This window comes from Halichoeres trimaculatus, unplaced genomic scaffold (assembly GCF_033239565.1).
Source record: "Halichoeres trimaculatus isolate MK-OKI-2021-1 unplaced genomic scaffold, fHalTri1.1 fHalTri1_scaffold_15, whole genome shotgun sequence".
Lineage (NCBI taxonomy): Eukaryota > Metazoa > Chordata > Actinopteri > Labriformes > Labridae > Halichoeres > Halichoeres trimaculatus.
The window spans coordinates 7,663,819-7,675,892 of record NW_027437193.1 but is presented as its reverse complement, the minus strand read 5'-3'; the positions used below and the strand labels follow the sequence as shown (position 1 = coordinate 7,675,892).

The window sequence follows — 12,074 nt, the reverse complement described above, 5'->3', positions numbered from 1 at the left end:
AAACACGTCTCTGCTTTCCAAGCCGGACAAATCCCTATTCAGTCTCCTGTGATGTTTGGATGTGTACACAAGCACAGCATGGCTACACACACTGCACGTGACCTCCACTGCAGGGGTCAACGTGAGGTAGAGGTAGGAAACAAAAGACCCTTTCATGGAGGTATAAATGATACCAGTGAGGGGGGAGACGGAAATTGGAAAATGTAGCTCAAGTGCTGTGTGACGTGTGTGAAACCACAGGAAGAATTCTGCATGGAGACAGATGTGCCAGTGCGTCAAGCTGTCCCCAAACTCCCAACCAATCAGAGCATTCCAAGTAGTGAGGACACACAACTTTAAGCATCGCCTGACAAAAGGAAAAGTTTCTGAAACATCAGGGCCTTAAAGATCAAGAACATCAGCTGCTGCTGTGTAAAAAAAAAAGCTTCTGTAAATGTATACATGTGTTTGCCATGTTCAGCATGTCAGTCATTACATCACAAGTCACTCCTGTAAAACTCAAGTGCCAAACATTCCTCTCCATGTCAGTGCCAAGTGGAACGGAGAGATCTGGACGGCTGCCAGACTCGCTGCTTACGCTGTAGAATTAACAGCCGCCCTGTCCTGCTGTGCTGAGCTGTGTGTACATGTGTGTGAGGGCAAAGGCTGTGGTCGCTGGTTTTAGAAATTCAGACTGGATGTCAGAGCGAAAAAGAAGGGGGAGAGGTTTCAGGGAAGGTGCCAGACCTCAGAAGGACGGCATCCAAATCTTTTTCTTCTCGAAATCTATTCTTCACCCTCAGCTGTATCCCTGTTCTTTACTTTGGTTTTCTTTTACAGACATTTTAACATACAAAGGTTGATCATTTCTATGTTGTAACAAGGCTTCTTGGTAATAAATCTTATACAGTTGGAAAGTCTGTTTATTTTCCTTTTCAATGGAGCAGCGTTAGTAAGGATCATGCATCCATGCTAAGCAGAATTAAGTTTGTGGGTTGAGCCCATGAAAATTTTGCCAAATCTTCTCTGCCAATCGACAGTTGACTTTTGTTTGGTGGATTGGATGATTTAAGTCTAAAGGGGTCATGGTAGGCCTCCTGGCAGCCCAGAGATTGGCTTCGGGGGTCTGTTTAGACCATGTCGTCCTGCAAACCTGGATGGCAAATCTGTAGAAAACAGCCTTTGGTTCAAAAGTGCTGACAGGGTGAGGAAACAGTTTTCTTTGGCTGACGTGACCTCAGGATATCTACCTTGCTGTCTGTCTCTGACAAACCCTATTACTCGGAACTTGGTCTACACTTTTGAGATGATACTAGATGGTGCTTATTGCGAATAATGCTGCAGCTTGGTTTTGCAAAACATCAGGTTATAGTTGCCCCACCACACGAGCCCCTATTCAGATCAGTCAAACATGGCGTGCCAATTCTTGGAGCACACACCTAGTGGCCACTGTAGAAGGGGCCATGCTTATAGGTGCTGCTAGTCAGGTGTTAATCAGGCACCTGATAGTCAGGACCCGTGGATACTAAAAGCTTAAAGCCCCGTTTTCATCTGAAAATGCCAAAACACAGAGAAAAAACTGCATTAACACAGAAACGCTGAGGGACTGAAAACGCTATAGTAAGCATGCCAGGCCTGTAGGTGGTGCTATAACTTCTTTTTCCAGAAGCCGCATTAAGTAGATCTCCACCAAAATGGAATTGGGCCAATCATCTGGTGTTTTCGGGAATACAATGTGCAGAAGTGGAGCTACAGATGCACATTTTGTTGGAAGAATGTCGGCAGATTCAGCAGATCGAGCAGCACAAGCAAAACATGGTAGTCTGTAGTAATCATAACAACGGTACTGTGCTATGCGCAAGCAGAGTGTGACGTCAGCGTTTCCAATGAAAGCGCCAGCTTACTTATTACATAGTGACGGATGCTGACAGCATTTCAGAAAAATGCCACTCTGGAGACATTTTCAAAAGTTGTATTTAAGGTTGGCTAAAACCCTGTTCCCATGTAAACACTAGGTCAAAATGCAACAATATTTTTGCGTTTCACCCTAAAACCGTTGTCCTGTAAATGTCCCCTAAGATGAGAGTCAATAGCTGTGTCCCAATTCAGGAGGGCAATGCAGCCCTTGAAGGCTGCAGCCTTCATGGGCACCAACTTTGTGGCCTGCTTAGACTGCAAAGGTCAAAGTGAATTTAGACGGTCTAGCCATCACAGTATTTCCTGTTTGTCACCCGTGATGTCAGATTGAAATTACTAACGTCACAATAATTTGGTATGGCAAGCTTTTCAAACACAAGCAAACCAAAGCTTTTCATTTAAAACAGGATATTTTTACTATTATTATATAAGTATTTTATTATAAGTATTTTACTTTATTATGATGATGGATTCAGTTTATTGTTCAAATTCCCTGTTAAAAAAAAACAATCAACTACGTTTTTTTTCCCCTAAGAAGTGACATTTATGAACACAGAATTTTTCATAATGAGAAAATTTATGAAGAAGTCTTTCCCTCTGTATATTACTTAAAAAGAGCCCAAACAACACATTTTTCTACAGTAAAATAAAATCTTCTTCAGTGTCTAAGAAATAAAACCAAAGTGGTTGCCAGAAATTCTTAAAAATTGGATAAAACAGGCTAGGCTAAGAAGGATTCACCGGATCCATCGTTCGCAGCACCCAAAAGGGAGGCCAGATTTATTGGAAGAGCCTTTGAAATGGGACAGCCTTTGACGCACTGCTGTGATGTATCTGGTCTTCAAATTCAGCCTCTGTTGGCTGCAGCCCTTGAACTAGGATGCAGCTTATGTCAGAATAAGCTGTTTGGCATTGGCAGAGAAGATTTGGCAAATTTTTCATGGGTGCAACTCGGACACGGTCAGCTCTGCTGCTCAACTGACCAATGTGTGATCCTTACAAATGTGACTCCATGGAAAAGAGAAATAAAAACACTCCCAGTAGTACAAGATTTATTGTCAGAAAACATTGTTACAATAAAGAAAATCCATCAAACAAGGTTTAAATACCAACCTGTGGTGATTAGGTTAAAGGAATCTGTCGTCTCTGCAAATCAAGTGATGTAACAGATCCAGAGTTGCATCTTTCTTTATCACGTCTCTTCCCCCTGAACTCTCATCATCTTACACGATAAATTTCAACCATGACAATCTCTGCATCAAGGTCTGTTTCAAGGCCCAACCTTTCTGTCAAACATCTAACCCACGTTCCCCTCCTGTGTCCTTTCACTGAACCATTCAACTCCAGTAATCACGGAGCCATCATCAGGGGAGAAAAGCCGAGACAGAAACCAGAGAGAAATACTGGCGAAAGCCAACACACCGATGGCAAAGAGCCGCACAGAACAATGTTGCTTTTGAAAGAAAGCCTTGTATCTGATTGAAACAGGCAACCGCTAGACAATTTAACATGCTACTCTCTGAAAATAGTCAAAATTGAAACACCAGTGAGATGAAATTCAACCAAAGCTATTAATCAGCAGTATTTATTCAGCGTTCAGCTTCACATGATGCACACAAGAGAGTCTTTACTTCAGCTTCAACGCGGGAGAACTCTGCAGTCAGCATTGTGAGCAGAGGAAAGAGCTCCTTCTCATATAAATTACTCAAAGAGTCAAAGCAGAGTTACCCTAAAGTGTGCAAAAATGCAAAAGAACAAGACGATCCTGCATGTGATGCAAAGGGAACAAGGCAGGAGAAATCAGCCTGTAGCTTAATTACCATAATGAATAATGAAAGATCACATGGCCGGCTCGATGCCTTTAAATTCCAAGGTAGAAAACATCCAATGGCAGCCGGAGAGAAAGAGAGGATGCAAGAGGAGGAGGAGGAAGAGGAGGGGGAGGAGGAGGTCCGCAGGGTTTAGGAGTTCAGAGACGAAGAGTAAAGTCATGAGCCTGCAGTTTTGCCTCCAAACAAACTGACTCATCCTGATGGATTCTTCATTATTAAAACACTGCCTTTCCCTTTCTCTGGTTTTCAAATCTTTATTTCTTTTCTCACAGAAAGCTGGATTTTTTCTGAGCCTGACACTGGCTGCAGATAGAGATAAAAACTCTTCTCCTCTTTGTGAACATTTTCTGATCAATCCAGACCACCACAGCTTTGAATATCTTCATCAATCAACCTGAATTTATTCACCCTGCATCCTCCTGAAACAGCAATAAGCTGCTTAAAGTAGAAGCATTATAGATCAGCATTGTTTTCCAGCACGTCACCGCAGTGACCTTCACACAGGTTGTACGTTAACTGGCTAATACTAAAAATCAATGGAGCAGGGGGTTGAAGGTTTGATCAGCAAACACTGAGAGCTACAGAGGGTCTAAAGATAATCTGAGTTTTCAACAAAACAAGTTGTTTTCTGTATCTAAGAATCACACATTGTAGCATTTGAAGTAACGCAGAATTTAAGCAATATGGAACCATCCCTTTTGTTAAGGCGGGTATACACTACGGGATAATGGGTTTTGTAGGGATGCACGGCTTGAAAATAAAAAAAATCAGATATCATCTCACTGACATCTGAATTCAGACGATATAACAAACTGACAAAATAATGGGCTGAAGCTACACTTAATTTTTGCACTTTTTGTGATTTTGTTTGCACGGTTCAGATTGAGTTATCCCATATTTGGTTCCTATTCTAAATTAAATCTAAGCAGCAGTCTGTAAGGATACCTGTATCTGACTATTTAGGCAGATTTACCATTTACCAAAGTTAACTATTTAATTAAACTTGGGTGTAATTGCTGTACAGTTGCACTTCTTCATGTTCCCTAGGAACAGTGTAGGGCTGAACAATTAATCAAATTTAAACTGACATCACAATACAATAGGATGCAATTTTCAAATCGCAAAGCGTGCAATTAAAAAAATACAAAAAGTTTTAAAGTGCATGCTCCAAGAGCCAAAACTTTATTTTTCATATTTCAAGGCTTTGGTTTGTGTTTCGTTCCTGATGAGAGATCAGTGAGATTTATGTATTTGATATTTTGTCAGAGATTTGGTCTTATTTACATTTAGTAAACTTTATTTAGTGTGAGATTAATTAAAGAGGGGATTATACATATTCTTCATATTTTGGTTCGTTTCAGGCCTGTTGTTCTGCAGTAGTTTGCTTCTTTGTGATTTTATTTAAGGTAACTAATGATAATTATATTACACATCTACAAGACTTGAAGTTAAATCCAACAGTTAGTATTCTACTGTGACTGTAATAGTTAGATAAAGATACATTGTTCATATCAATTCATGCATCTATTCATCTTATTTCATCATAACATGTAGTTTTTAAGCAGGATTTATCTTTTGGATTTTTTTTTTTTTAAGGAAGCAACTATCATTAATAAATATACAGTTTCAAGTAGGTTAATGTATGTAACAAATGTGATAAGAGTATGCACCATAATATAATATGCTACTTTCAATTCAGAAGAGAGTTGTAGTTATGTGAACATAAAAATTTTGGTATCGTCTAATGAGTTGCTTGATATCAGCGTATCGGTTATCAGCAAAAAATTCAATATCCTGCATCCCTAAATTTTTGTCCCGACCTCCCCCTTAAGATGAAAGCCAGCAAAGGTCTGATATTTGCAATTGACATTTGTGTGATTTTCCTGTAGTGTGGGGTGTTTTAAGTGTGGTTTTGTCCGGTTGGAGCCCTCCGGAGGGCCTCAGATTCAGAGATCGCCTGCTGACTCAGCTGACTGACTGAAGAGGAAGTAAGAAATCATCTATCTGTAATACTTGTGACGACTCTACTCACCACCAACTCGCACTGTTATTCATACAGCCCATGTCCCTGTCCACTCAACAACTTTTTCCACAAACGTTTTTCTTTTTTTGTGTTTTTATTTTGTTTTTTTTTTTGTTTTGTTTTTTTTTTTGTAATTTAAGAGGCCAAAAACAAACATCATTGCTTTTTCCTGTTCTTCCATCATGTTTGTTTACACTGAAGTCTGGTTTTGCAACACAAGATTTGGAATATTGAGCGTAAAGAAGCTAATACTCTGCTGAAGAATCTGTTAGTGTGTGGTGTCCTCCAGAGTGCAGACCTCACACTAACAGATTCATAAGACAGAGATCCTGTGAGATCCGCCTTTTGTTATCATCGCGTGTGTGCTCTCTAAGTGTATGAAGGTTTGAAGAATCCTGTAAAGTGTGCCAGCCTTTAGGTTTGAAAGCTTTAGGGCATGTAAATCGAGGATTCATTTCTGAAACTGACACTGACTGTGAGTGCAGTTTGGCAAGAAGCTGCATCAGCTCCTTAAGGCAGCCAAAATAATTCTTCATGCTTTAGCACAAAGATGGAAACCAGAATTAGATTTATGCCAAGCATAGAAAATTTAATCAAGTCAACATAACCAAAAAACCAGCAGTTATAAATCATCACACCATAAAGGCTGAGATGTTGCTGCAAGAGCTCCACGAATGTTCCTGTTGTCGAATAGTTTCCTCTTGCAAAACAAACTTCATCATTCATCTTTCACTTCGCTATTTGTTTGTTTGTGATTGTGACTTTTATGTGTGTTCAGAGAGCTTTGTTCCCTCATCACTGATCACCACCATTAAGGGAGACATCCTAAACTTCCTCCTAGATCGTCGTCCACTTTAACACACACACATGAAATAAAGCCATCAGATTCTGCTTCCTAAGCCCATCTTCTGCTGAATGTTCTGACTTCAAATACTTCACATCCACTGACCTCTGCGTGTTTTTTCTGCAGCTAAAATCCTGACAGGGTGGGAGGTTGACTGAGTCTGAGTGATACAGGCAGAGAGGAGACGTTTGTAATCAGAGAACTGAATTAAACCGTCCAAACTAATCGCATTTTCAAGAAAAGTCCAAATGCAGCTGTCATTATGAAGTAATCCCTGCATGGTAAGGGTTCAACGTGGACATTAAGAATTACAGTATTTGAATTACAGGTGATTATTTGACTAAATTATGGCGAGAAAAGCTGCAGTGACTGGAATCTGTGTGACTGAGTAAGACTTGGAAACGTCCACGGATTTAATGGAAAATGTTCTGCTTAAAGACGTAATTGTGGATGATTTATTCCTCCCCCTGAAGAAATTCTCTTGAAGTCCATTGAGCTTGAAGTAACAGTAAATGCTACGGACACTTCATGTTTTTTGATGCATAACAAAGCAGCCGTCACATAAGCTTTCTATTGTAACTCATTGCAGAAAGTCTCTTTGTCTTCACCATTGAGTTTTCTCTTTAAAGAGTCGCCCTCGGAGAAAATAAGGGAGGTAAATTGAAGACACACGTCGGCGAGGCCTCTCCAGTTACACCAGCTGTCAGCCTGCCAGCTCTCGCCCCCTCTGGTCCTACTGCTCCTGACTCCTCCGACAGCACAGAGGAGGACTGAGATTCGGTCCAAGTAGGAAAGAAACGCTTAGGATCACTTTTCAAAAGCCAAAGCTAAGAAGCAAACCTGGCAACAGCCCACGTGTGTCTGAGTCGATAATCACTCTGTTAAGACTCTGTTAGGCCACAAATTAATACACCGGAACAAAAACCTCTCAGCAGAAAAAAGTTCAACAAATGATTCACCGTTAAGGCCGTTAGAGCTGCATCTATGCCATAATATCATATACACAGAGATTTAATCTTATTGTTTGCTTTGACGTGTCTTTGCATGATAAGAGTCTTTAAGAGAATGTCAGACAGCTGAGGAAGATTACAAAGAGATTACCACACCGACCGCTCTGAGGATACAAGGACAAAGCTTTATTCTTCTTTGATGTCACAGTGATGTAGAGGAAGAAAAACACAAGACGTGGGGGGTGAAACATGCTGAAAACACACAAAATGCTCCAAGTTCTGCAACCAATGGAGAAAAGTGCAATAACAAAGATTTAAAGAGGGGGTATGATGCTTTCTTATATTGTATACATGTACATAGAGTAACAATGCTCTATGTTTACACTCAGCGTGGACAGATTTTCAAACCAGCTCATATTCATACTGTATGTCATAAGAATCCCTGAATTTGTCAGTGAACTGCGAAGAGGAGCAGGCCTCAAATGCCAAGTAAGCTCAATAGCTCCACCCCCTGGATGGCTGACCAATCAGAGGAAAGGTGGTTTGTGGAGTGGGGAGTCTTAAAGAGACAGCAGCAAAATAGTGTTTCAGACAGAGGCTGAAATAAGGTTGTTTTTTTTTTGTTTTTTTTTTTTTACATGTGGCATTCAAAATGGGGGCCACCAGGGTGCACTGGGGGGCCCCTCAGAAAATAGGAGGGAAGGGGAAAATGGAATATACCTCTCTTGACTGATATGGCTTTTAAAATATGTATGAATATACTAGGGAGTGACTTATACCCAGAAAGTATGGTGCTGACTTCATGACTAAAATGACTGTTGTAAATATTTTTTTTTAGCAAACGGTGCTTTTTGCTAGTTTTATTTTATTTTATTTTAATTTTTTTTTTGGTTTAGTTAGTTAGTATCCTTCCAATTAAATTCTAATTTCATCACTTTCATTAAATGCAATAATAAACTACTCTTTTTATGACTTTATCTGACTGTATATTTTCTTACAAAAGGACCACAACCTAATTGTTTCAAACTGAATGCCTGATAATGACCTGTGGCGTTTATGTAGTCTTGATTTGATTGGCACAGAGGTCATTTATATTAAAAAAAGGTTGTAAATATAGGTCAAGTAAATGTTAGCATGCCTCTGTTGGCTTTAATCATATCAAACATAATTATCCAATTACACAACTGTGGCTAATGAAAATGCTAGGACACTAGTAACTCTGGGAAAACACTAGCCACAGTGTGGGCGATTTTCTATACTGGACATGAACACAGCATTGCAAGCTTATATACTGAGAAAGAAATGTTATATCGAAAATTTTGAGATTTTATTATTTAAGAAAACATATATATTAGCACATGGGTACCGTATTGTTTCCAATGTAAAGGGTATCCAATTGTCGGATTCTCAAGTTTCAGATTGTTTCTAACCACACCTTGTGTTATAGCTGCAACTTCAGCATTTCCTATCCGAAACAAAACATAATAATTTCAAAAAGTGAATAAATGTTAGAAAAAACACTCTTAAAGTTGACATTTCTACATATTTTGTAGCATTGTCTGTAGGTTTCCAAAGGGGGGCAAATGTTGTTTAGGAGGTCTTGGGATTGTAAACTTTGGAAACGTCTGTTCTAAAACTCTAGTGTGTAAAAACATGTTGTTTTTTCTATCAGAATTTGAGACAGAATAAAGTTTTGAAAAAGGACAACATCCCCTCTTTAAAGGTATATTCTGAAAAATGAAGTCTTCGTATAGGGTGTGGATTACACACTGAAGACATATGAACTAGGGATGCAGATTTTAAGTATGAGTAATTTGATCTTTGGAAAAAGAAAACAAAAATTTGACTCCTCTCCTATATATGTTTTTCCACAGAAACACAATGCACATTGCTCATCAAATTGAATAGCTACAGGTCATATTAAAGGTGTGTTTAAAGCCCTGTGTATGAACATGTGGTGCAGGCTTATTTAAACTTTATATCATAACTTTCATTCATGGTGTCCAACAAACAGAAACACTTCATGGATTTGTTCCTACTGCAAAATGTTTCAAGAGAGAAAAGGGTTCTGTGTTTGTTTTACAAAAAGCAGCTTTGCCCACATCCGTCCCTGTCATGGTTTGAAACTTCTGACGGTTGATTATTTATTCAAGGCACACAACAAGTCACTCATCCACTCTCAAATGTTACTTCACTTTTTGTTTGGAAGCAACAGAGATCACGAGGGAACCACGCTCAACAGTTCCAGTCAGCACAGAAAGACCTGCACCTGTCCAGACCCAGATCCGGACACTCTGCTCAGGGAATTCCTCGCTAGCGTAAGTGTGGATGTAAAAACACGACAGCAGGACTAAAATTTCACACATCTGCACTCACGCACAACAAGAGCAACAATGTCACAATGCAAAGCTAATGTATCCACAGGAGATCACATACCTGAACAGGACCAGCCTGACGAGCCGTCACTTTAGCTCTCCTCTTTGGAGCAAAGCGGTGTTTCAGCATATCAGCTCACACACACACTCACTCGTCTCTCCTTCAGAAGCTAACACATTCTGCCTCCACAGAGAAGAGTGTGTGTGCAGGTAAAGACGTGTGTTCTTGTTCATGTGACGTTCATGTAACTTGCGCTCGTGTGTTTTATTGAGTCTGTCTCTTGAAATAGACCTGAAAGGTGACACATGCTGCAACACAATGACCTGTTCTCCTGCTTCAGGGACAGCGTGGATCAGGTTGCCGTACTCAGCTCACCCGGTACAGTTTCTTGTTGATGTGCCAGTGGGAGATATTGTGTTGATACTTGAGCTTGAACAATAATACTCAATTAGCATTTAGATGACTTGTTTCAAAAGCTGAATCATGTTGTGAATTATCTGAGTATTATGAGGATGATCCTTTAAAGCATCTTTGCTCTGTGTACAGATCACTGGACAGAAAGTGTTGGTCACATTTAACGAAAAAATGTTTAACTCCACAGTGTAAACTGCAATGACTGATGGGATGCTGAATGTTTTCCAGGTTTTTTCATTTTAAACATAAATTTAGCCTCAATCTAATCAAGGTAATTTTTCGTATTTCACTTCTTTCAAGAACATTTTTTTATGTTCTTTTTTGCAGTATGCATTGTTTCTGTAAACAGCAATATACATAATAGATCTGCAACATACATTTTGCCCTGTGGGGTATACAACTTAGCTGTAAAACTAAGATGATCATTTCTGCAGTACACATTACTCTCTGCACAAAATATATTATCATCTGTGAAAGTCGACTGTTGTTTTCACTGTTCTAGCACACTTTTACATTGTCGAAATTAAGGATTTAATGTTTAAAATTAATTGTTGAGGTGTATAATACATTATACCTTGTGCAACAAACAGCATTTCATGTGCAATGTATATTATGTCAGTGAAATACACAATTCTGCTTTGAAAAAAAACATTATCTACCAGACAACTTGCATACTCACAGCAAAATACAGTACATGATCTTCCGTAAGCTATGTTATTATGCAGTGTTCCATTTGTACTTAGAACTGTGAAGTTTAATCTCCGAGTTCAGCGTTGCCAGTTGCAAAGTCGGAAAAATTTGCCATAACAGCAGTATCAATAAACATTGCATATTACTATATATACAGCTGATTTATTGCAACAAACACAAGTCAGAAATTCTAAAATAAAAAGAATACAACAAGAGCTTAATTAGTGTTAATCCCTGAACTCGGAATTTCCCACTGGGAACTCAGGCGTGCTATGGGTGCTTCGACCTATAAGTCCGGAATTCCGACTTCCAAGTACAAATGAAACGCAGCAATAGCATACAACAGGCTCCTTTAACATGATGTTCATCCGAAAACACTAGAACGTAGCGAAAAAAATCTTTGTTTTACTTAGAAATGCTGACGGGCTGAAAACGCTATAGTAAGCATGCCAGGCATGTGGGTGGCCCAATACCTGTCCTGGCCAGAAGCGGCTTTTGGTAGATCTCCACTGAAGTAGATCATTTGGTGTATCGGTGAATGATACGTGCAAAAGTTGAGCAACAGATGCACATTTTGTTGAAAGACAGTCAGCAGATTCAGCAGATTGAGCAGCACATGCACAACATGGTAGTCCGTGACAATTGTACTGTTTAGTGTACTGGTGCGCAAAGCGGAGCGTGACGTCTCCTCGGGAGGCCATTTTCAAAAGTCTATGTTTTACGTCGGCTAAAACACTGTTTCCCGCCAAAATGCATCAATACTTTTGCGTTTCACCCTAAAACCATTGTCGCATTAACGGCCCTTTGTTATCTTGTTTGCAAAATACATTAACATTGTCTAAGTTTAAAACCCCTGGTGCTATACACACAATCAAAGTTCAGTGCTCATTACTTTTTAAATATTCACTTCTTCACTGTGAAATCAACTTTTTTGCACAATGAATTACAACTGTAAAATACATTTTCTTCTGTGTAGGTTACACTGATATTGAACATCATCTACTGTGCAATATGTATTGTATTACATGAATACTTGTCTTCTATGATAC

General features: G+C 39.4%; 1 protein-coding gene across 1 annotated transcript in view; it reads right to left on the bottom strand.

Annotated features, from left to right (window-relative positions):
• Positions 1 to 12,074, bottom strand: part of LOC141803906 (partitioning defective 3 homolog) — a 340,481-nt gene that overhangs the window by 290,956 nt on the left and 37,451 nt on the right. The gene's annotated exons all lie outside the window — the stretch shown is intronic.